At 51.0% G+C, this 25,983-nt stretch overlaps 1 protein-coding gene across 4 annotated transcripts in view; it reads left to right on the top strand.

The window, feature by feature from the left end:
• Positions 1–3,718: 3,718 nt before the first annotated feature.
• RFX2 (regulatory factor X2) overlaps positions 3,719–25,983 on the top strand; it is a 90,422-nt gene continuing 68,157 nt past the window's right edge. For all 4 annotated transcript variants that reach the window (XM_053898357.1, XM_053898356.1, XM_053898355.1 and 1 more), the window contains exon 1: positions 3,719–3,911. The gene's annotated coding sequence lies outside the window, so the exon portion shown is untranslated. The remainder of the gene's footprint in view (positions 3,912–25,983) is intronic.

Below are 25,983 nucleotides of genomic sequence, written 5' to 3'. Positions count from 1 at the left end.
GAGTGGGAGAGGGGCAGAGAGAGAGGGAGACACAGAATCCGAAGCAGGCTCCAGGCTCTGAGCTGTCAGCAGAGAGCCTGACGTGGGGCTTGAACTCACAGACTGTGAGATCATGACCTGAGCCAAAGTCAGAGGCTTAACCGAGTGAGCCACCCAGGCTCCCCAAGAAATTTCATTTTCAGACTGTTCATTGCTAGTGTATAGAAAAACAATTGAGTTTTGTATATTGACCTTGTATTCTGCAACCTTGCTGAACTCATTGATTAGTTCTCAAAGAATGTTAGAATGGCCTCACAGAGTATTCTTTACTCTTCTGACTTTAATAATAGTCTGGGAAGGATTGACATTAATCTTTCTTTATTTTTTTTAAAGTTTATTCATTTATTTGAGAGAGAGAGTGCATGCGCTCGAGCAGGGGAGGGGCAGAGAGCGGGGGAGAGAGAGAATCCCAAGCAGCCTCCGCACCGTCAGCATGGAGACCAATGTGGGGCTCGAACTCACGAACCTTGAGGTCACAAAAGGTCACCTGAGCCGAAACCAAGAGCCAGATGCCCAACCAACTGAGCCGCCCCTAATTTTTCTTTAAATAGTTGGTAGAATTCACCAGAGACACCATCTGGTCCTAGGCTTTTCTTTGTGGGAGGTTTTTTGATTACTCATGCGATTTCTCTATTTGTCATAGGTCCACTCAGATTTTCTATTTCTTCTTGAGTCACTTTCTAGGAATTTGCCCATTGCATCTGGGATATCTAATTCGCTGGCATACAGTCATTCACAGTATTGCCTTACCATGTTTTCTGTTTACATAAAGTTTGTTGTAACGTCCCCTCTTTGACTCCTGATGTGAGTAATTTGAGTCATCTCTTTTTTTTTATCCCAATCTGTCGAGTTCAAGATTTGTCAGCTTTGCTGATCTCTCCAAAGGACTAACTTGTGATCTTCTTAATTCTCTGATTTTCTCATCTCTGTTCCATTCATTCCTACTCTAATCTTTATTATCTCCTTCCTTCCGCCAGCTTTGGGTTTAGTTTCCTTGTATTTGCCATCTTAAGGTGGAAGATTTTCTCTCTTTTTTAACATAAGTGACTATAGCTATAAATAGTCCTGTACTTTAGCTGAATCCACAAGTTTTGGTATGTTGTGTCATTTTCATTCATCTCGAAGTATTTTCTAACTACTCTAGTTTCTAATTTTCTAATTCCTAATATTTCTGATTCCAAAGTACTTTCTAATTTCTCCTCATTTCTTCTTTGAGATAGCTGAGTCTTACATGTGTCAAATGGTTAAGAAAAACATACACATTACTGTAAATACGGCATCAAGTTGGGACAGACTTGAATTTTCAAAACACAAGTTACATCGGAATGGGCTGTACAACATGGCTTACAAGACACCTCCCATCACGCCCTAAAACTTTATCACTCAGCTCCTCACATCCAGTCCATCAGAATGTTCTCCAAAAATGTACAGTCCAGGAGAACTGTAACAGTCTCCTGAGATCTCTTGCTCTGTCTTGTGTCCTTCAATCTGGCCCCCATGTGGTGAGCTTTTAAAATCACAGGTCACAAATCTGGTTCCATCTCCCTCCTGCTTAAAGCCCTCCCATGGCTTCCCAATCTGATGAGGAGCCCTTCCTATGGCCTGGCAGACCTTAAGTGAAATGACTCCCTCCAACCCCTGACTCACCACCCCCCACCCACTTATGCCCTCCCCATTCCTTCAGCTCCAACCATACCCAGTGATCTGTTGTTTATTTAAAACGAGTTTCCACACCAGGGATTTTGAATTCTTGATAATTTCCTTTCCCTCTTCCTCATTATTCCAACATTGGCCCGAATGTCACCCTCTCAGAGAGACCTAGGGTGACCAGCTCTTCCTGTTGGGTCCAGGAACTTCCTCTATTGAGCACTGAAAATCTCACATCCCGGGAAACCCCATAATCTCAAACCATCCAGGATGGTTGGTCACTCTTGAGAGGCCATCCCTGGCTACTCTATCCAAAATAAGCCCCACCCACTCACCCCCAAGTTACTGTCATATCCCTTTTCCTGTAAGCCTGGGAATTGTGTCCCTAGCACCTAGAATGGTGTCTGGCAAATAGTAGACAAACAATACATATTTTGACTAAATTAATAATTGAAGGAAAGGAACTGATTCCTGCAGTCCTAAGCTTAAGGCTCCATCATACAGGTTATTTGCAGGAAGCAACCCACTAGACAGTGGCCAAATCAATTCAGCAGGTCACCATCAAGCATTTTCATTAAAATGAAAAGAATAGAAAAGATCAAGCATTGCCTCAAGTATCATGCTTTGAAAATTTTGTTTTAGTTATGATGTGTTTGTGTGGACTGGGCCTTTGAGTCAAATGTATTTCCTGCTGTGATTCTGTGGTCAAAAACATTTGAAAACCACCCATCTAGTGGTCAAATGCATGGACTTCGGTACCAGACTGCTGGGATTTGAAGCCTTACAAGCTGTTTGGCATTGGGCAAATTCACTCATACTTTCCAGACCTCAGTTCCCTGATCTGTAATATGGGGGTAAATGCATATCGCATTTCTTGGGAAATGAATGTGAGATTCAACCGAGTCAGCATACAAAAAATGTTTAGATCAGTTTCTGGCACCTAAGAACAATTTAATCAGCGCTCACTAATATGATTATTTGTTGAGTGAATGGATGAATGGATGAATGATCGGGGCTGAGGTCTAATCTTCCTTTAAACTGCCCTGCTTGTGTCTTCCCCAAACAAGTTTTCTCTCTTGGTGTTCCAGCCCCTTCCCCCGAATAACTATATATGTTTACTTATTTATCAGTTTATTGTCAGCGTTCCCCCATTAGACTAAAAGCTCTAGGAGAGGCTGGATTGTTTGTCCAATGTGTAGTTGGATTTATGATCTAGGGATGAGGGGGGGTGGTGAGAGGGGAAGAGGGTTGGCAAACATTTTCTTGTGAATGGCTGGGTGGTAAATATTCTAGGCTCTGCTTATGCTATTCCATTTTTGTGCAACGAATAAACTTTTCACTATGCAACTCTTGTCCATGTAGTGTGAAAACAGCCTTCCACAGTTTCTTAAAGGATGGGCCTGGCTGTGTTCCAATAAAACTTTATTTACAAACACAGAGACATAATTTGGCCCAAAGACCACAGTTTGCCAACTCTTAAAGATATTGAAATACTGGATTCAGTAATACAAGAGTTTCATATAGATAACACAAAATTCTTCTTTTGACTGTTTTAAACCACTTAAAAAATATTCTAAAACTCTCGGCTTGTGGTCCATGAAAAACAGGCGGCGGGTAGGATTTGGGCCGCAGGTCGGAGTTTGCTGATCCCAGACTCAGACTGTGTTCGCATGTCCGGTAATCATTTGTGGAAGAAACTAAGGCCCCATTAGAGTCACCGAAACTTAGCCTTCCCGGAGCAGCGCCACCCACCGGGGGGCCACGCGCGCTTCCCGCTCGCCAACCCTCCGAGCCGTGCGCGCCTCCTGCCAAGCCCCGCCCCCCTCCGCGGCAATTGGTCGAGACTCGCCCTCATCCTCTCCAGGGAACGCCCCTCCTGACAGGCACCGTGGACAGCCAATGGGGTGCCGGAGGACCTTACGCCCCGCCCCCCCTCGTGCCCTTTGGAGGCGGGCGTGGGCGGGCCGTTGAGGGGTGGGGCGTGGAGCCTGGTAACCGTTGCCGGTAACAACGCCCCGCCCCATCGCGGCGGGCGGGCAGGCGGGCAGGCGCGCGAGGCTGGCGGGCGGGCGGCGAGAGCGGGAGGAGGAGCGGCTGCCGCCGCCACCGCCGCCGCCATAGAGACTGTAGCCGTGGAGACTGTTACTTACCAACGGGGACCAACACGCAGCAGCCGCTGCTGCCGCCGCGGGAGCTGCTGCCCGAACTCCCGGCCCGAACTCCAGGTGACCGATGCGACCGCCCCAGGCCCGGCCGGGCCGGGGGAGTGCGGGGGGCGGCGGGGGTCCGGCTTGGGGGGGGGGCGGCAGGCGGGCGGTGCGGCCCCCAGCCGCTCACCCCAAACGTCCGGGACGGCGCGCCCGCGGGACCCGCCTCCTTAGCCCAGTTCCCCAGGCGCGGCCGAGTTTGGGGGCGCCCGGGAACCCCCCCCTTCTTTTAGCCAAACTCGGGGGCAAGTGGGAGCCCATCGCTTCGCTGTTCAAAAAACTTCCCGAGTCGCGGGCCCCCGAGACCCCACTCTCAACTGTTACCCTCGAAGGCCACGAATTGGGTGCGCCCGAGGCCCCTCAAACTTTTACCTTCAAATTCCCAGAACTGGGGCTTCTGGGAACCTCCTGTTACTTTTATTCCCCAGATCCTTAAATTGAGGGCGCCCGGGCACCCCTCTCTCACTTTCTCTCAACTTCTTGAAACCATCTCAAGCCCTTACCTTAAACTTTCTGAATTGGGGGCTCCTGGGGACCCCTCTTCTCTTTTAGTCCCCAAATATCCGAAATTGGCGTTCCGGGGGCCCCTCTCTCACTCCTCGCCCCAGACTCCTGAATCGGGAAGGGGGCCTGGAAGATTCGTTTTCACCTTTGCCCCAATTTCCTGGGTGTGGGGTGTCCGGGGGACTGGCTGCTCGTTAGCGAGTTTGAGGGCTCCCCTGGAATCCTTCTCACCCTTTAGCCAGAAGTCGATGCGCTCGTCTTGGGGGAAACACCCCCCCCCCCCTCACGTTTTCGCCCCAAACTCGCCGATAATCGGACTTCCCGGGGACCTGTTTCTCACCTCCTGAGGTCTTGAGCAAAGATCCTCGCGGCTAAGGCTCCTCGGACACTCCTCCCCTCTCTCCCTTTGAACCCCCATTCCTGAGTTTGGGCGGGGGGGGGGGGTCCGCCAGTGCTTCCACGCCCCTCGGGAAGCCCCTTCGCACACCCGCAGCTCCCCCATTTGGACTGATCTCCAAGCGAGAGAAGAGTTTCACCAAAAGTTTGTTGTTGTTTTTTTTAATGTATCAATTTATGATTTTGTTTAAAGAGCCCAACTCGTGGCCCAAACTGCTCAGTGACACTTTCTCTTGAGATTGTGCGAGTGCGTTTGTGAATTTAAACCCCACCCCTGAACACCCCCTCCCAAACGCGCACTTGCACGCGCGCGCGCACACACACACACACACCCAAACGCTCTAGTCCTCTCCCGGCCCCCTGGGACGAGCCACGGCTCTCCCTCCCGCTCAGTCCCCGCTGGCTGTTCTCGGCTGCTGCACCGGCAAAGTTGGGTTTCCCGATCCCAGTGGCTATTTCAGGGGCCCCTGAGGCCGAAGTTCCCCTGCCATTCCGGCGGAGGCGGGGGTGGTTCATCGTCCTAATTTTAACCTCCCGCTTGCCCCGCAGGAATGAGGGAGGGCGTCCAGGTCCGCTTCTGGATGCTTTCCTTACGCGGCCCCCCAACGCACAGAGCACGCACGCACGCACGCACAACTGCACAACTACCGTCTTGCTGGGCGCCGCGAACTGTCAGTGCAGAGCACCCCCCCCCCCCGCCCCCAGCGGTTTCCCCTCCCGGCCTTGCCTCCGCCAATCCAAAATATCAAACCTTATACAAGACTCTCGGTTTCCACTGAGATTCCAACTAAATCATTCATTACGGTAATGGTAATAATGACGCAGAACAGCAACAACGAAAACTTTTTTTTTTTCCTTGCACATATTGTCAACATGTTCTTATCATTTGGCTACCTGTTCTTTCTCTCCCTCAAGTTTAAAAATAACCTTAGAGTTGGTTCCTCACCTGCTCTTGCCAGAGAAGTGAGGAGGAGAGTGTATGGTAAGCGCCTTCCCCTCTCCTCCCCCCCTCCCCCCACATCTCAGCCTGGCCCAGCACCCCTGCCACTCCACCAGGAATCTGATTTCCTTAATCACTGATCACTTTGGACCCGGACAGGCTTGGTGAAGTATCAGAGGGGATTTGGTAGCTTTTAAAAAAAAAGACTTCTAGAACACGATGGACAAACGTAACTGCTCCTGTGGTCCTGTGATATTCCGGCTGATTTCGGCTGGGAATGAGCTCAGAAACCGTTGACCTCCGCAGTAAAAGCGAAACTAAATTATTTAGCCCCTTAGGTACATTCCTCTCTTGTGCCAGATAAGCTGCGGAGAAGCTCCAAAGGGGCATCTGGGAACAGGGCGACAGAGTTATGAATTACACCCGGCAACAGAACAAGTCCTTTGAAACTCAGCTGATATTTGCATTCTGGGTGAAGGGCACGCATTGCCTCAATATCCATCTTTTAGCCATGCTTACTTATCACCCAAGTGCTGCCGGGAGGGAGCCATTCTCCAGAGATACAGATCCTGGGAAATTGTTTATCTGGATCTCATTCCTTGGAGCTAAATTGTAGTTTCAGACTCGAGTTAAAATTAAGTTCATATTAAGGCAATATTTAATTAATTGAACTTTAATATTGTAACTGAGTCAAAATTTTGAAGGTACTGGTGGGATTTTTTTAAATAATCACTCGCGATTGTTTTGCTCGTAAAATTCCAGGGCCTGTAGGAACCATATCTTACAATATATTTGGCCCTTTGTAATTAATTGCAAGTTGACCACTTATTTAAATAATGTACCTCCCCCACCCACCGCCCCACCCCAGACACCTACTTACTTGTAAAATGTGGACTATTTGAAAGGCAAGGGAAGTTCACAGAGAGATCTTCTGGCTAGTTGGGACCCTCACTGAACTTGGGGACAGGAAAGTACAAGTCCTGATCCAGTGTCCGAAACCCCTGGCCCGATATGCAGGCAGCAAACACATCCATGTTGTTTGAGTATTCCAACCAAATGGGTAGATAAGGACCATAAGCAACCTCAAGCCAGTTCGGGTTAGAGTCTGCCAAATTTACCAAAAAGCTTCCAGATTTCAGAGCTTTTTGGCTATCAGCACTGTTATAAAGGATTGTGGACTTACATATTTAAAAAGACGTTTCCACTCCCTTTCTAGAATTTAAATGGTGAGCAGCTCTGCCACAGGTCATGTTCTCTAGACGAGTGCCTGGCACACTTAATTTGCCGAATGAGGGAGTGAGTGAATACGCACTGAAAATTAGAGAGAAAGCTGAGAACCACCTACGTGCTTCTTGGAAGCCACAGGAGCCACAAAGGAATTCTTACGGGGGGGGGGGGGGGGAGAAGAGGGAAGACTTTAGGAGAGGAAGACCCAGAATCAAGTGTGTGGGGGACAAGGAGTAGGTGAAGGAGGCTGGGAAGAAGAACCAGGGATCTGCGCCTGGGAAGCATGGTCTGCCTAAGGTGATGAGTGGGGGCACCGGACCCTCAGGCCTTCCGAGCAGAGAAGTCTGCCCAGCTACTCGCCGCACACATCAGGTGGATTCTGACAGGCAGCTTAAACACAAGGTGGCCAAACGGAGCTCCCGAAAGGCCCCACCGTCTCCTCCAGGCTCCACGCCCGCTGGCTTCTTCCGCTGGCTTCTCCTGGTTGATTTGGAGTCGCCCCGTGTTCTTTTTCTCGTAAGCCATCAGCAAATGCTCCGGCTCCACTGTCAGTGGGGACCTAGAATCTGAGCACGCCTCACCACCCCCGCCGCCAGCCCCCGCCCCGGGCCACCCGCACCTCTTGCCCAGATGATTCCAGCCCGCTAACCTGGCGGGGGCATGTTCCCTCCTGTTGCGTATCCCTCAACTCCAGATCCTCCCACGGCTCCCATCTCACTAGGAGCCGAGGCCGGCCTCCTCCCACCCTGGGCCTCTCCAACCCGGGACTCCTTGGCCTCATCGCTGACAGTGATCCTGTTCCTCAGGCCTCTTCACCCCTGCAGGCCTCTTGGAAGCCCCTCGAGCCTTCTGTCTGGGAAGCTCTTCCCGCGTGTAATTGGGGGGGGGGGGTGCTCTCCCACCTCCTCCAGGCCTTCTCTCAGACGTCACCCTCCCAGACCACCCCTCCAAAGTGACACACTCTTAGCCCCCTTGCCTTTCTCGTTCCTTAGCATTTATCGCTCACGTGCCAGACATAATGCGCATTTATTTTCTTACCACCATTTCGTCAGAAGGTCAGCTCCTTAAGGGGAGGAAGCTGTGTGTTTAATTCACTTCTCTTTCCTCCGAGCTGAGCGCAATTCTGGCACCGAGTAGGCACTCAAGCACGTTTGTTAAATGAATTGTTTCCTGCATACCTACAGGGGAAGCCCATGTGGAAACTGAGAGTTGCTGCTCAACTTGCCCTATGTCGCCGCCCGTGTCTGTCTTGCAGCAGCTTGGGTGGGACGCGTGGGGGGCAGAGGGAAGAATCAAGGGGAAACCGTAGACCCGGGCCGGGACCCAGCAGAGAAGGGCTTGCGTGTGGTGTCTGCGCCGCTTAGCTCGGGGGCTCCAGGCGGGGTGTGGCATCCGTGAAACAGATGACGATGGTGCTACGGTCACCATGTTAGAAAGATTACCGCTATTTAGCACAGGGCCTGGCCCAGAGCAGGTGCTGCCCAGAGACTAGCTGTGAACTATTCTTATCACAATGGTTATTATTACGATTAGGGAGCGAACGGGCAGCAGGGCCTGGGATCACGTTCTTGGTTGGGTTTTCCGACCAGTACAAGCGCGAGGAGGCCTTCGGGACGTGGGTTTCGCCCGATGGAGTGGATGAGCCTACGCTGTCTGTCTGCGGGCGAGGAAGGCCCTCCAGTGAGTGGAGAGGCGGGCTGGTACCAATACATCATCCCGCAAGCGTTAAGTACGCGGCAAAAACACAAGCAACTAAAGCGACTGGAGCTCTTCCATTTTGGTTGTGGCGTGGGCCCGTCTCCGCTTCGTGCCCACACGTCATCGTTTCGGGTGAGCTCTGGCAAGTGGCCAGCTCTGCACACGGACGTTTAAAAGCCGGTTTCCCTTCTCTGTTACCGCTGGCCCTTGGGCGCCGTCCTGGCCGAAGTCCGGAAATCAGCCGCTCGGAGGTGAGAAGCGGCCCGCCCTTCGTGCCAGGACTCGAGTTAGGCCCTCAGGAGCAGACAGCCTGGCCTGGCTCCTTGCTGTGTTTCCTTCTCTTTTCCCGAAACGCATTCCTGCCTTATGATACACAGGGCTCGTGTGCCTGAAAACGCCGTTGGTATGCCCTGGCAGCTCCCAATTCTCATTTTAAACGTTCTGGAGTTCTGTGGCTTCCTGGGAAATACAGTTGACCTCCCAAACCTGTAAGTGGTGCATACAGCAAGTGGGTATCAGACGCTGTGAGTCAGACCACACCTGCCGTAGTCTGCTTTAGGAAGGAAGAGAGAGAGAGAGAGAGAGAGAAAGAAAGGAAGGAAGGAAGGAAGGAAGGAAGGAAGGAAGGAAGGAAGAGAGAGAGAGAGAGAGAGAGAGAGAGAAAGAAAGAAAGAAAGAAAGAAAGAAAGAAAGAAAGAAAGAAAGAGAAAGAAAGAAGGAAAGAAAGAAAAAATCATACAGCCAATTAAAAATAGGTTGTCATACTTACACGGAAGGCCTGAGACAATGATTCTTTGTCATGCACTCTGTAATGAAGCCCAGACGTGCTATATGCAGTAAGCCTATTTCTACTAAGATCTCCACGGTTATTTTGAGCCTGTGTGTGTGTGTGTGTGTGTGTGTGTGTGTGTGTGTAAGAACTGGGCCACTGGGTCCCGGGGAGCTCTTCAGGAGGTGACAGTTGAGCTGAGACTGAAATGCTGACGGGGAGCAGCCCTGTGGAGTTCAGAGGAAAGAGCCTTTCCAGGCATGGGGTGGATGTGGGGGGTCAGGTGCAAAGGGCCTGTGGCTGGAGGACACAGCTGGGCCTGGGCAAGGCAGAGAAAGGCAGCCATGTGGTTGATGCCGGTGACATCTCTGTGGGGCAGGCATTTGGGTGGGGACAGTCCTGGCGTGGCTGTGTTTCCAGGAACCTGCGAGCGGCCCTGACCAGCCGAGTACAGGGTACAAGGGAGATGACATTGGAGAGAGGAGCAGGTGTCGGCAAACGACAGCCCTCAGGCCCATTCCAGCCTGCAGCCTGTTTTTGTGAGTGAGGTTTTATTGGAACGCAGCTCCGCTCATCTACGTACTGTCTCTAGCTGCTTCTGCGAGGCAACGGCAGAGTCCAGTTTTTGCGAAAGAAGCAGAATGTGACCAGCAACACCTCAAATATTTACCACCTGGGCCTTTAGAGGAAAAGCGTGCCGAGCCCTGGCTGGACACGTGGGTCTTGTCTCTGGCGCTGGGCTGAGAGCCGCTTGTGGGGAAGCAGCTTTGTGGTCACGTGTGATTTTGGAGGGTGCGTCGGAAGGCTTCGAGTCTGGAGGCAGGCAGGGGAGAGGAGGTTGTTGCCACGGTCCGTGCGTAAGGCGACAGGGGCCTGCCCGACAGCACCGGCCAGGGGGCTCTGGGAAAGGCTGAGCGGCCAGGTTCTCAGAGGCTCGGGGACTTCCGGACTCGCTGGGCCGAGGCGCGGGGAGGGCGATTCTCAGCTGTCTGACGTTGGGGGGTTCTGGTAGAACGTGTCACTTCAGTGAGTCAGGGGCCACGGGAGAAGCTGGTGCTGGGCAGGGGAAGTAATGAGTCCCGTCGTGGGCGCGGCCAGCTTGAGGTGTCTTTGGGACATCCTGCTGGGGACGGCTTTGCAGTGGGCAGCCGATCGCAGGGTGTGGAGCCGATGGGGGTGGTCCAGGCCAGGGATTAGCATGTAGGAGCTGTCGGCGCACAAATGGTCACTTCAGTCACAAAAACGCATGGGACCATCCAAGGAGAGGGTGCAGAGTGAGAACAGAAGGCCAGAGCCGTCAACATCCAAGAAGCAGGAGCCAATGAAGAGTCAGCAGAGGAAAGTGGTTTTTTCAATTGTGGCAAAGTACATGGATCGCATAAAATTCACCATCGTACCCGTTAAGTGTGCAATTCAGCGGTACTAAGTGCATTCACGTGGTGTGCAGCCATCCCCACTGTTGCCAAAACTTTTTTGTCACCCCAAATGGAAGCTCTATTCCTGGCAGCAGAAACTTTCAGTTCTTTCTTTCTTTCTTTCTTTCTTTCTTTCTTTCTTTCTTTCTTTCTTTCTTTCTTTCTTTCTTTCAAGTTTATCCGTCTGTTTTGAGAGAGAGAGAGAGAGAGAGAGAGAGGGATGTGGGAGGGGCAGAGGAAGAGGGAGACACAGAGAATCCCACGCAGGCTCCACACTGTCAGTTCAGAGCCCAGTGTGGGGCTCAAACTCATGAACCACAAGATCATGACCTGAGCCAAAACCGAGAGTCAGAAGCTGACCCGACAGAGCCACCAGGCTCCCCTTTTAGTTCCCTTTCTACCCTCCCAAGCCCTTGGTAATCTTTAATCTACTTTCCGTCCCTATGAGTTTACCCGTCCTAGATGTTTTGTGGAAGTGGGATCGTGTAACAAACGTGTCCTTTTGTGTCTGGCTTATTGCACTAAGCACGGCGTCCTCCGGGTGCATCCACACAGTGGCAGGTGTCAGCATGGTCTTCCTTCTACGGCTGCCTGAGACTCCAGCGTGTGGGTGGGCCAGTTCGTGCCTGCCCACTCAGCCGTCAGTGGACACTTGGGCCGTCGCCACCCTCTGGCTACTGTGGCTATAATGCTGGGCGGAGGAGAGTTTGAAGGGATTCTTAGGTGGAAAGGGAGGCTGGGAAAGGACCCTGAAGGCCAAGGAGACGCAAGGCAGGGGCCGAGCCCCAGGAAGAGCGAGGCCCAGTAGAGACAGGCGGGCGAGACGTGGGCAGCCCGAGGAGAGAAAGGAAAAGGGCCGGTCCCCACCGACAGAAGGCCCTGCTCCCGTGCGCCCGGCTCCGTGGAACACTGCTGAAACCATACGCGTGCTACAAAGTCCATTCCTAAGGTTGCAGCGACACCTGATTACACTTAAACTTTTGAAAGGCAACTGTTTATCTTGTAGAAACAGTGCTGTGTCCAGGATGCGTTTCTGTCTGAAAGGTGATCGGCGGGGTAAGGCCTTGGAAGCCGAGGCCCCCACCCCCAAATTACCAGCCCACAGATATGTGTTCTTGCTCCACCCCAGCCAGTGAGAACCCAAAGAAAACACCGGACAGCACTCTCCCACCTCTCCTGTCCTCAGAATACAGACAGACAGATGTAGCCTGCCTGGAGAAAAAAATATACTTGGAATCCCAGACTCGCGGAAAATAGCTTGAAGGATGTGCTTCTGATTTTTAAAATTCTCCATATTCTAGAAGAATCCACCTTCGTGGGGACGTCTTGGTGTGAGTTGCTCTCTGGGGTCTCTGTCCACTCGGCAGATATGCGTGGGCCCCAAATAGCAAGCATCTGAGGCGTTTATACTTGGCCGAGCACGTACGTGTGGTAACATACCCTCCCGGGAGAAGTTGAGACCAGAGAAGGGGCTACAGCGATTTGGAATTGTCCGTGGCCATTGGCCGCTGCGCTGAGGTTAGAGCACGAAGGGGACATACTTCAGGAGCTCATCGGTTGTGTGGTTATACCGGCAACTCCTCAAATGCCAAACAGGAGTGCATAGAAAGTATTTCTGGAAGCCCCGTGTGACCCAGTCCCTTGCAGTCTTACTTCGCAGCCGGGCGTCCCATCTGTCGGCTGGACGGCGGCCTTCGGGGAGCCTTGGTGGGGAAAAGACACTGTTCCTCAGTTGGGGGTTAAGGGAAACTGCAGGCGGTGGGGTTAGAAGGGCCGCGGGGCCGCGCCGTGGTGCCCCCGCCTCATTTCGGGCCCCGTGTCCCCACCTTCCTCCCAGCTGGGGGGTCCGCACGAGCCCAGCTTCTGTCCTCATTCTGGCTGCAGGGGCGACCACAGTCCTTTGTTCCCCTTGCGGCAGACAGCCCAGCCCTGCTCCCCTGCTCCGGAAGCAATATTGCCCCAGCGCCCAGGAGCACACTCCGCGGTCACCTCCGTGCCCTTGCACAGGGCTGGTTCCTTCCCCTGGCACTCTGGTCTTGCCTCCCACCCACCTTGCTCGGCCCTTCTGGGCTGTGTCGGGAGGGCCGACGGGCACATCCCCTGCCTACTGGCCGACCTGGTGGACTGGCCCCTGGCCTTTGGCGTAACCACATGGTGCTTAGCTCAGCGTTCGAGGCTGTTTCCGGCCTTGAAATGAAAAGGCTTCCTTTCCATCACCTTGTCCCTTGGTCCCTGGAATGGACTTGCCATGCCTCACACATGCCTTCTGTCTGCCCTCCTCCCTGAAATGTCATTTCTGCTGATGGAAATCTTACTTTTCCCTCAGGACCCGTGTCCGGGGCTCCCTTACCTGGGAACCTTGAGACGTGACTTAGTGAGCCGAGTGGGAAGATGTTCAGACTCGAGCCAGATTTCTCCCTCTCGCCTCTGTCGCCTTTGCACCTCGTAGGGCTCTGAGTCTCCACTGGCCTCCATCTGCCAGTAGCACCCGCCCCCTGTCCCCCGGGTCGTGACAACAACCGTGTCTTCAGGCGTGTCTGAATGTCACCTGCGGGGACAGAGTCACCCCCTACTTAGGGACCGTGGGATTAATCGGCCAGAAGTGGCACTACTCCTGAACTGCCACAGCACAAGGCTCCTTGGACATGTGGTGTGATTTACGTGTCTTGTCTCCTGTTCTGGGTTGTAAGCTCCTGGAGGACAGGGGCAGCCGTGCCCGCCACACTTCCCCCAGGGCTTCACATTTAGCGTGTGAGTGAGCCAAACGCCGGAGCCCAAAGCGTTCTTCAGGGGGCAAGGCCTACATCAGGTAACGGCAGCCTTTGGTTTTAGCGAGAAGCAAAAATCATGAAACCCTTGCCTGAGATCCGATAGCCCTAAAGGTGCCGTGTTTTTGATTCAGTCTAGATTAACATTCCAGTCGTTTCGACGCGTGGTTTTCCTTTTCCAAATCCCCAAAGAAATTTTAATCAAAGGCCCCTTCCATTCGTGATGCCCCTTTTTGCTCAGCAAAGAGATTGCGCGTCAGGCAAGTCGGCTGCTTTTCCGGGAAGCCTGGGGTCTTCCTGGAGAAATGGGGCCTCAGGAGCCAGCGGCTGTACACAGTGGAGGGTACTAAATGCCTCGTTCTGCATCCAGGCCAATTGCAGTGTCTTGATTCGTCTTTGGTTTGCTTTGGAACTTTTCAAAGATTGTACTTTGTTAAAAAGTTGGTTTGTAACAAGTCTAGTTATCGTGCCCGTCGAATTGTTTCATCCACAAAACGTAGCGCTCAAAATTTGTTGAATGGATGAATTCTTCTTTTTGCACCTTGTCAGTACTTAGACCCTTAGCTCTTGTGTGGCTCTGGCACTTTGTGAGGGTTTGAAAGCCTGCCTGCTGTGCTGGAGGAAGGCGTCACAGAGGATCAACAGAATTGTGTAGAGTTGACTCACTTTGTAGGTAAATATTTGTAACCCTGGCTCCCTTCCTGAAAGATCCGTTTCCCCAGCTCAGGAGCGGTTCCCATAAGGAGACGCTGGTTCAAGGTCATGGCCCCTTGAGGTGGTGGACGTGGTGGCTGTGTGTGGGGTGAGCGCCCAGGGAAGCTCGTCTCACTGAAGGCACTTCCTGTCCTGCAGCCCCTTCCCCTGTCCTCTGTGAAAGTGTGAACATTAGTCCCGTACCCGCCGCAGTGCCCAGGCTGGGGAGGGCCCCACTTCCGACGTTTCCACCGCAAGGCTCCCAATTCTAGTTAGATCGTCATGATTCTCACTGGGAATAAGAATAACTGCGAATGCCAGTCAAAATGGAAACCAATTGGACAGGCTGAGATGCACTTCATGGAAACCGAAGCCCCCGTATTGTTTGCCAGTAGAGACCCTGAGATATCTATCTGTACGGTCCCTTGTCCTGTTAACAAAGCTTGTAGCTAACATGACATTTAGTGCACCATTTTCACCTTCTCAGGGCCGTATGAGACCTTCCAGTGCTGGAGGGATTCTTGTCCAAGGGAACTGGAGACATTTGGATGCAGGAACATGTTCTCAAACGACCGTGATCCATGGGCTCCCGTGAAACATGCTCACGTGGATCCTGAGAGTTTCAGGCGGACAGACTGCCTTCTGCGGCCAGGGAGGGGACGGGGCCCGGCAGCCCAGCACTTCTGACAAGCGACTGTTGAGTGGCCAGGCTCCCCCTTGTGCTTTAGACCAAGGAAAAGAAGGTTTTTCGAGAAAGGCAGAGAGTGGCAGATGGGGCAGGGAATAAAGAGCAGCTCTCAGGAGGGGGCAGCCAGACTTTAAAAGTCGTGACCGCGGGATCCCAAGGTTATGTTTTGAAAATAAAGGGGTTGCCGTGACCTCACACCCTGAGCACCTACCATATGCCCGGTGCTTTACGCACATGCCTTCTGACCCTGGTGCAGCCCTGCTGGGGTCAGTAGGGCCAGCAGGCCCCGACAGAGCTAGAAACGCCTCCTGTGCTTCCTGGTCCCTTGGGCAGGTAGCGGAGCAATCCTTCCTCCTGCAAAACCCAGCTCGACTTGCCTTTCGGCCGCAGTGTGAGCTCAGTCTAGACTCCTCTCTAGTTTTAGAGAGGACTGGGCCCAGGGCCAGGGAGGACGGCAAGGCGGTAAGTGAAGGAGAAATTATTATCCTGATGCCACAGTCTCGGTGGCCAGCCTTGAACGCTGGGCCTCGCGCCCCCCGCCTTCTTCCCCCGTCCTTCACCCCACTAACCGCTGCCCACACGTCTCCATCCTGTCCATTCTGCTCCTGCTGTTCCAGTTCAGATGCTCTAGTGGAAGACTGCAGACCGCCCTTGCGAGGGCCGTGGCGCAGACCCACTGTTCTGCCTTCTCCTTCCACTGCTCAGCCGCGGCCTTAAGCTGCTGGCGGTGGCGGGATGGTGCCTGACGTGTTTGCGGGACACTGTGGGATATCAACACCTTTAATTCAAATCACGTGCACTCACAATGTTCTTACTAAGCAAAACATGATTAAATTATAAAATACGATGCTGGTGCGCAACGGCCGCTCCGAGCAAATGTCCTTTAAAACTCCTGCCGTCGAGTCAGACACAACGGGCTGACCCAGCATCTCCCAGTAATGCCGTACGTGTAGGGAGTCGGTTGCATTGCTTACTGCTGGTCACTAGCAGATGAGAGGAGACCTGTACCAAGGGTTTAAGAAACATTCTAGGGCAAATTGTCTTTAATTTGAGAAATATATCCCTTACGTATGTTTCTGCAAATCAGCAAAAGTACCATAACTTTATCTGAGCAGATAAAGCCCGTAGGATCTCTTAGTATTCCAAGAAAGTGGAGGAGTCAGCAACCATTCTCTATAACGGACCAGACAGGAAATATTTTAGGCTTTGTGGGCCAGACGGGGCTCTGCTGTTGACAACATGTAAATGAATGGGTGTGGCCATGTGCCAATAAAACTTTATTTCTGGGCACTGAAATGTGGATTTCATGTAATTTTCATATGCCACAAAATATTTTGGCTCTGATTTTTTTTTATAACCCTTTATGAATATAAAGACCATTTTTAGCTTACGGGCTATATACACACCAGGCGGTAGAGTGGGCGGGACTTGGCTGGGGCGTTGGGCCGTGGTTTGCTGACCTCTGCCCTGTAGGATGGAGTCGGGGGCGGGGGTGGGGGGGGCTCCACCTGGCATTCACAGCCTTTCTCCGGGTGGCCGAGCCTGTGCCCTCTGCTCCAACCAGCTCCAACCCATCACAGCCCCCTGCTGTGCCCAGCTTCCCACTCTTGAACTAGTCCCTCCTTCCTGTTTGCCCGACCCCCCCCCCCCCCATAGGTCCTGCCCCTCCCTCGGGGTCCAGGATGGGACCGTCCCAGATTCCCAGCTGGAGTCTGCACCTGTCCCCTTTGCCGCATAAGAGTTATTTGTGACTCTCCTTTTCTCTCCTGAGACGAGAGAATGGAGACCACGTCTCACTGCCTCTGTGGGACACCAAATGATTACACCAAGTAATCACTTGTTGAATTGACTCGAGTTCTTACCAGGTCAAAATCTTACCTAGCTCTAACAGTCATTTTGCTTACTTTCTAGGAAAATAGGACCTCGTAAGGTATTTGCAAATTCACAGTTTGTTGATTTACTCTAGGATTGTTCTAGATCACAGTTGTCTAACAAACACAATGTGAGCTGCGTGTGCAATTTAAAATTTCCTAGTAGCCTCAGTTAAAAAGTAAACAGACAGGTGAAGTTAATTTGAATAATGTGTTTCACTTACTCCAATATATCCAGAAAATTGTTGTTTTAACATGGAGTCTGTATGAACACATCTCTGGTGGGATGTTTCACATTCTTCCTGCCGAGTCTTTGGAATCCAGTGTGCACTGTACACGCACAGCACATCTCGCTTTGGACCGGCCGCATTCCAGATGCACCGTGACCGCAGATGGCCTGCGGTGTCAAAACGAAAACAGGCACACCTCCTCGGTCACTGCCGTTCTTTCTAAAAGGTGACCATTGTCTGAGCTACAAACCGCTGTTCAGATAGTTCACGGCCAGTTCAGTTTTAGGTCACTCACAAGGTGTGAGTAGCACAGGCCCACCTGACTCAAATGTTTTCCATTTTCTCCAGTGGTCGTGGCTGGGCTTTGCGCACCAGTGTCCCTTCCGGGCCACTGAGCAGTTTGATCCCAGAATTCCGTGGTGACCGGAATTCACGACTTGGGGACCCTTCTGGGCAGTTCCCAATAACTCTTGTTTCCTTCCTCTTTTACGTCAGGGGAATCTTTTCACGGTGAAGCCTCCAAATAATACCCAAAAATACAAAGGGGGAAGAAGAGCCCCTGGCTTCCTCCGCCTCTCTTCCTCTGCCCGTCCCACCGCTAATAAAGTTTGGTGTGGATTCTTTCCGATATTTTGTATGCATATAAAAGACACATGCCATACGGTGTTATTTTGAATTGAAATATATTCATATGCCTTAAAAACTCCCTCTTTGATGTAAGTGTATAGCGTATAATAGTTTGGTGCGTTTTTTGTATATTCACCAGGTTGTATAACCATCACCACTGTGTAGTTCCAGAACATTCCATCACCCTATAAAGAAACCCTGTGCCCATCAGTAGTCCTCCTCCACCCCGCCTCCTCCCCGCCGGCCCCCACGAGCCCCCTTCCTGTCTGTGGATGAGCCTGTTCCGGACGTTTCGCACACATGGAATCACACACCGTGTGGCCCTTTGTATCTGGTTCCCTCTCTGAGCGTCATGTGTTCAGGGTCTGTCCACGGGGTAATGTGTGTCGGCGCCTTGCTCCTTTTATGGCTAGTCTAGTATTTTTTCTTTTTACAGAAAAAGGATCGTCTCTTGCCCACTTTTCTGCACCTTCTCCCTCACCTAGTTTGCCTGTCATCTTCATTCTTTCTCCAAAACCGCGTGACTTTCCACAGTACCCGTGTGCCCTGAGGTACTTAACCAGCTCTTTATTGAGGGGTGTTTTGTTGATCATTTTTCACTTCACCAACAGTGCTGCGGTAAACATCCTTGTCCAAATGTATTTGTGCACGAGTGCGGGATGTGTGAAAATTCCCGGAAGGGGACTTGCTGGGTGGGAGGGACTTCCTTCCCCTTTGCATTAGGTCTCTTTCACCCACGTTCACGCTGCAGGCCTGCAGAGATGGTTACTTTCCGCTGTGTCCTTGCCTGCACGACACCATCCACAGCACGTCCGCTCTGCCACCCCCTCCACTCCCGCCCACGCCACGGGCACCCTGACAATATGCCCGTCCTTCCCTCCACTCCCCATCCCGTCCGGAGAACAGTGGGTCACAGGACTTTTGGCAATCCGGTGAAAATGTCCCCCCACCCCCAGTCACCTCTCTCTGGGCCAGCCCCGACTTCCGAAACTTGTTCCCTGTCGATTCTGCTCTGCCTAGTTTCCAGCCCACGGTGGCTGACTCAGCCCCGGTCTGTCACCACGAGCTGCACCCATGCCCGAGTGTGCCTCTGGGGGAGGCCCCGCCACCCGGCCGGTTTGTGCCCACACAAGCTCATGCTTGTTGCCCTGGCTCTGAGCTGCCTCTCCCACAGCAACAGCATCTTCCCAGCCCTTTGAATTCCCTGCCGACACGTGGTTCCAACTCTTTGCCTCCTTGACACTCCAGCAAAGCGTTCATCCTGCTGCACCCCCAGCAGACCGGTCCCAGCAGGCCAGCAGGCCACCTCCGGGCCACCTCTGTTCATGACCCGTGCATGGGGTCCGAGCCCCGCTGCAGCGCCTGCCCTCGAACCTCTGTCTTTCCGCTGTAGTGTAGACTCTTTCTCGTTAACGCCACACACTTTGAAACCAGAAATCCGACGCCCTGGTCACGGATAAGCCTATCCAGCCTTCGTCTGAGCTTTCTGCCCACCTTAAATTCGATGGATCTTATTTTTCTTCTTAACCTCCTTTAAGACTTCTGAGACACTAACCTATCTGGCTTTTCTTTCTTAGTGCTTCATGAGCATAGAGTCTTCCAGAAACTATCCGCTCTTTCTCCAGTGGTAATGTTCATGTAGGCCTTGGCCAGAAAGTCTATAATTCAACTCCAGAATTGAGCCCTATTCTCGTGTCGAGTCCTGATGGTGAAATGCCTGCCTCTCCCCTCTCATTTTTCGCTCGTTACCCACCGTTGGTTCTGTGTACACATTAAACAAATGTTTTGGCATTTCTAAAAGAGGCTTCCTTACACCTTTCACCAGTACCCACCCCCTCCCCCCCCACTGCTGCACCTGTCCCTGGAGGTCTTCAAACAGAAAGTCTCTCAGGGATTGTGTGCAAGGGCTGTTCTGCTTGTTAACGAAGGTTGTTTCTGAAAATGTTAGGAAGGGTTTCGACCCGAGGCGCCTGGCTGGCTCAGTCTTGGTCCCAGGGTTGTGAGTTCAAGCTCCACATTGGGCGTAGAGATTACTTAAAAATAAAATCTTAAACAACAACAACAACAACAAAAGATTCGAACCTTCTAAGTGCCCAGGCCTCACTTTCTTATTGTTTCAAGCTGTACCATCGTTGCTTCTCAAGTAGAGAATATAGGGACAATTTTGGTTTATATGTTGTCGGGTCTCTTCTTGTCTGGCCTTTGCCAACATGTTTGCTGGGTCACCTTTCTCTAAAAATCGAGATAAAATTCGCGTAATGTAAAATTGACCATTTTAAAGGACAATTCAGTGGTTTTTAGGCTATCCGAAATGTTATGTGACCGCTGCCATGCCACCATCTAATTCTGGAATGTTTCCATCACTTCAAAAAGGAGCCGCATTCCATTAAGAAGTCACTCCCCACCCCGGCCCCCACACCCCGGCAGCCATGAGCCCCCTTCCTGTGTGCGGATGTGCCTGTTGCAGATGTTCCACGTAAATAGAACCACGCGCCGTGTGGCCCTCTGTGTCTGGTTCCCTCACCGAGCGTCGTGTGTTCAGGGCAGCCGGTGTCGACGCCTCGCTCCTTTTCATGACTAAATAACATTCTGCCGTGTGGATGGACCACAGTCCTCCGCCGATGGACGTTCGGGTGGCTCCTGCTTTTTGGCTGTTACCAGAAATGCTGCTGTGAACATGTGTGGATGAGCTTTTGTGTGAACACGGGCCTTCATTTCCCTTGGGCAGACACGCTGGAGGGGGGCTGCTGGGTCACATGCTCACCCCGTATCCGACTCCTTGGGAAACTGCCCAGTGTGTGGCACAGCGCTGTGCCGTTTTACGTTCCCACCAGCCCCGCAGGAGAGCTCCGCTTCCTCCCGCCAACACGCTGCCTTCCCTTGTTCGTGTTATGGCCAACCTGGCAGCCGTGTGGTGGTTTCTACCTTCGTTTCCAAGTGACCAATGACACTGAGCATCTTGTCATGTGCTTACTGGCCATGCGTGCAGCTTCTTTGGAGAACTGTGTGTTCAGGAGCGTCACCTCTCACAATTTTCTCGCATCCACAAATTTCTCTTCTGTGAAATGCCCAAAGACCCTGAATCGTGAAGGGGCAGGGTAGACGCCAGAACTAGAGCGGGCAGGGGCGCCTGGGTGGCTTAGTCGGCTGAGCATCTGTTGATTTCAGCTCAGGTCATGATCCCAGGTTTGTGGGATTGAGCCCTGTGTCAGGCTCCGGGCTGAGCCTGGAGCCTCCTTAAAATGCTCGCTCTCTCTTTCTCTCTCTCTCTCTCTTTTTCTCTGTCTCCCCCTTTCTCTGCCCCCCTTCTCCGCTTGTGCTGTCTCTCTCTCTCTCTCTTAAATAAAATAAAATAGGGGCACCTGGGGGGCTCAGCCAGTTGGGCATCCAACTTCGGCTCAGGTCATGATCTCACGGTTCATGAGTTCGAGCCCCACATCGGGCCCTGTGCTGACAGCTCAGAGCCTGGAGCCTGCTTCGGATTCTGTGTCTCCCTCTCTCTCTCTCTCTCTCTCTCTCTGCCCCTCCCCCATTCATGCTCTGTCTTTCTCTCTCTCTCTCTCAGAAAGAAATAAACATTAAAAAAATTTTTTAATAAAATAAAATATAAAAATGCTTAAAAAAAAACCCACAGAAGGCGGTAGAGGCAAGAGAGGGTCAGAATCAGCAGGACATGAAGGCTGTCCTCTCTCTCCCTTGTGACACAGCTCCAGCTCCGACCTGTGGGCGTGCCCATTTCAGAGACTTCCCACAATCCTACATCGTCATGCTTTAGGAGGAGGACGTGACGGATGTCGGCCTTTACCCTCAGAGGGTCCTTGACTGTCTGGGCACTGAGCTATCTGGAATGTTATTTGTAAATTAACTGTGCTATCTGATTCCTGTCCGTTTGTCCAGAATTATTTTAGTCTCTCTTTTAGAGACACGAGTCCAAACATTTGAGTCTAGTACAGGTTCAAAAAACCACCTCATGGGCTGACTCCAACCCACCATCCGATTTGGGATGGACAAGAGCTAATAATGACTTTTTATGTTTCATGGTTGAAAAAATAAACAGAGGAATAATATTTGGGAACACGTGAAGTTACATGAAATTCACATTTCAGTGCCCATAAATGAAGTTTGATGGGCAGGTGGCCATGCTCATTAGTGCACATATTGTTGCTGGTGGCCTTCGCCCTACAGTGGAGGGGTTGAGCAAGTCCCACCAGGGGCCGTTTGACCTGCAAAGCCTAAAATATTTGCTATTGGGCCCTTCACAGAAAAAGTTTGCTGACAGCTGGTCTAACAAAGAGCCCTGGTTACATCTGACTTGTACTAATATAGCATAACATCACCCGTATATGGATACGATGCTGGTTTGGAGGTACACGAACGCCTTAGACTCTTCAAATCCCCTTTGCCTTTTTATGTCAATGAGACTGTGCCTTTTTTCTTTCTCTCTTTCTTTTTTTAATTCCACAGCACCCTGGCCTTTCTCTCCGTGGTGTTCCTCCTTGTCTCCCAGGCCGTGGAGAGCCCGGGTCAGGTTCAGACTATCACCCCAGGGCGGTAAGGCGCTCTGCAGTTGGGAAGCATGCGTTTCTCTCCTTTCTGGTCTCCAGCTCTCCAACACTCAGCCCTGCGTGGCTGTCACTTGAGGACTGCCACTCCCTTTTGGCAGGTGGCACCAGCTCTGGAATTTGGTGTGCAAATCCTGGCATCCAGGAGTGATTCTGGACACAAGTTACTGCTGCAGACCAGGGCCCAAGGAGGCGGGCTCCCGTGTGGGAGAAGCCGACGTCTGTGGCCACGTCCCTTCGTACTGGAATATGCCGTTAACAGTGACTCCTAAGAAGTAAAAATGTGTGATGGCTAATCAATAAGGAAAAAAATCAGCGTTCAGAGATCAAAAAACCACGTTTCAGCCATCTTACGTTGCACTAAAATCCCACCTGAAATGAATTCTGCGCGACTTTGTAATCTTTCGTCGTGGCCGTGGCTTTTAGAATTAAGACGTTCTAGGGATCACTGCTAGAAGCAGAACGGGTGTGGGGCTTCTCTGCGGTAAGAGCAAGTGGGGCCTCGCCTTAACCCCCTTGCTGCAGGGCTGGTCAGTGTTGGCTTCCAAAGGTGGCAGATCAGTTACGTTTCCTCAGTTCGGCTGCTCCCTTCTCCTCCCAGTGCCCCGCTGGCAGAGGCTTCTCTCTCAAGCTTCAAATCCGTGGCACGCGTGGGCTTGGTGGCCTGTGGGTTGCTTATTGCCGAGGTGGTCATTGAAGGTGTAGCTACTTATCAGCACAATCCCTTCCTGGACTCTTTGAATTCCTAACTGGGCTGGTAGGAAAGGAGACCAGATACCTTCACACTGTGGCTTCCTGCTAGAGGTGGGGCGTGCGGCTCACCGTACCCCCGTGACAGTCACCTGGCCCCATGTCTCTGCCGTATGTGATTGGGGCCCACGGCCACCCTTACGACCTTCCTCCAAGAAGTGAATTGTGTCTCTTTCTTCTAAAGACCGCTGACCTGCCTGGATTATACAACAAGGCCCGCTTAAATTGGAGTCCTTGAATTTATAAACTTAACTTAAAAAAAGACAAACCCACATATCACGATAGCCCAGTGGTTCTTAACCCTTCTTCAAGGCTGGACCTTTTTTGTAGTCTGCTGAAAGTTGGGAATTTCTCCCCAGAAGAACAGGTGTAAGCACACATGCCCCCACTTAAATTTCACATTCAAGCTCAAGTTCATGGGCTCCCTGAAGTGTGACCCTTGTGCATCTATTGACCCAAGGTATAGAATCCTGCTGTAGCTATTTGAGGGGGCATATTACAGAATTTAAGCCACTTCCAAATATTCTGTAGAAATTTTTAATGTTTACTTATTATTTTGAGGGAGAGACAGAGCATGAACAGGGGATGGTCAGAGAGAGGGGGAGACACAGAATCCGAAGCAGGTTCCAGGCTCCAAGCTGTCAGCACAGAGCCCGACGCGGGACTCGAACTCACAAACCGAGAGATCATGACTCCCCTGAGCTGAAGTCGGCCACTTAACCGACTGAGTCACCCAGGCACCCCTAGATTTTTTTTAATAGAAGGGCTGAAATTAGGTGGAAATCTAACACTTCGGTAGGAACCAGAAAAAGCAGGTCCTCACAAGACGTTTGTATCTCTGTGGAGTTGTGCGGGTCAGCTACTCACAAGTTCCATTTGAAAATGATCATGAGAAAGTCACCATGGAAAGCAGAAATGAGAGGTGTGCACGGACCTATCCATCACTATTGAAGGGGAAAAGTAGAATTCACCTCATTTATGCCTGCTTCTTTCACAAATTCATATTGAGGGTGCCCTCTCTGGCAAGACTGGATCTTCACATGTCACTTTAATTACTTCTTTATAATATCTTACTCCAGCAAGGGTGCCAGGACCATTCAATGGGGGAAATGACAGTCTTTTCAACAAATGATGTTGGGAAACTAGATATCCACCTGCAAAACAATGAAGTTGGATCCTTACCTCACGCCATATACAAGACTAGCTCAAAATGGATCAAAGACCTAAATGTCAGGGCTAATAGTACAACAGTCTTAGAAGAAGACACGGGGGGAAAGCTGCGTGAGATTGGATTCAGCAGTGATTCCTTTGCTGTGACACCAAAGGCAAGGCCACAAAAGGGAAAAAGCAGATAAATCAGGATTCATGAAACTTAAAAAAACTTTTCTGTACATCAGAGCATACTAGAAACAGAGTGAAAAGGCAACCCACAGAATGGGAAAAAATATTTGCAGATCATATATCTCAGAAGGGGTTAATATTTAGAATATATAAAGACCTCCTACAATTTTACAGCAACAAAGAAACAACCCAATTAGAAAGTGGGCAAAGGACTTGAATAGACATTTCTCCAGAGAAGGTATGAAGATGGCCAATAATCACAGGAAAAGGTGCTCAACATCACTTAGCATTAGGGAAACACAAATCAAAACCACAATGAGGCCACTTTGCACCATTAGGATGGCTGTCCTTAAAAAAACACCCAAACAAACAGAAAATTACGAAGATTGTTGGCAAAGATTTGGAGAAATGGAAACCATTGTGAACTGCTAGTGGGAAAGTAAATTGTGCAGCTGCTATGGAGAACAGTAAGGCAGCTCCTTGGGAAAAAGAAAATTAAACATAGAACTACCATATGGTCCAGCAACTCCACTTCTGGGCATATACCCGAAGGACTGAAAGCAGGGGCTTGAACAGATATTTGCACACCCACGTTCACAGCAGCACGTCTCACAGTAGCCAAGAGGTGGAAACGGCCCATCGACGGGTGAACAGATAAACACGGTGTGGTGCCACCAACAGTCTTCAGCTTTAAAAAGGAAGGAAATCTGACACCTGCTACACCACGGATGGACCTTGAGGGTGTTATGCTCAGTGAAATAAGCCAGTTCCAAAAGGACCAAACGCGCTATGGTTCTACCCCTGTGAGGTCCCTAGAGAAGCCAGATTCATGACGGAAAGTAGATGGTGGGAGCCAGGGGCACGGAGAGTTACAGTTAAGAGGGACAGAGTCTCCGATTTTGCAAGATGGATGGTGGCGACGGCTGCACAACAATGTGAATGTATCTAATGCCACACTTGAAAACCGTGCACCTGATAAATTTATATATTTTATATATATATATATATATATATATATATATATATATATATATATATATGTTTGTAATATATAAATAATATATGTACATATATATGATGTGTAAATAATATATATAATCATATCTTTTACCACAATTAAAAATAAGAATAATAGGGGCGCCCGGGTGGCTCAGTCGGTTAAGCATCTGATTTCAGTTCAGGTCACGATCTCATGGTTTGTGAATTTGAGCTCCGCATCGACCTCTCTGCTGTCAGCACAGAGCTCACTTCAGATCCTCTGTTCCCCTCTGTCTCTGCCCCTCCACGGTCATTCTCTCTACCCCTCTCTCCCTCTCTCTCTCTCTCTCTCAAAAAATAAATAAATAATAAAAAATACTTTAAAAAATAAGAATAGGGGCGCCTGGGTGGCGCAGTCGGTTAAGCGTCCGACTTCAGCCAGGTCACGATCTCGCGGTCTGTGAGTTCGAGCCCCGCGTCAGGCTCTGGGCTGATGGCTCGGAGCCTGGAGCCTGTTTCCGATTCTGTGTCTCCCTCTCTCTCTCTGCCCCTCCCCCGTTCATGCTCTGTCTCTCTCTGTCCCAAAAATAAATAAAAAAAAAAAAACGTTGAAAAAAAGGAAAAAAAAAATTT

Source organism: Panthera pardus, unplaced genomic scaffold (assembly GCF_024362965.1).
Source record: "Panthera pardus isolate Hobbes unplaced genomic scaffold, ASM2436296v1 HiC_scaffold_8, whole genome shotgun sequence".
Taxonomy (NCBI): domain Eukaryota; kingdom Metazoa; phylum Chordata; class Mammalia; order Carnivora; family Felidae; genus Panthera; species Panthera pardus.
The sequence above is the reverse complement of the archived record's forward strand: the minus strand, read 5'-3'. Positions and strand labels throughout refer to the sequence as shown.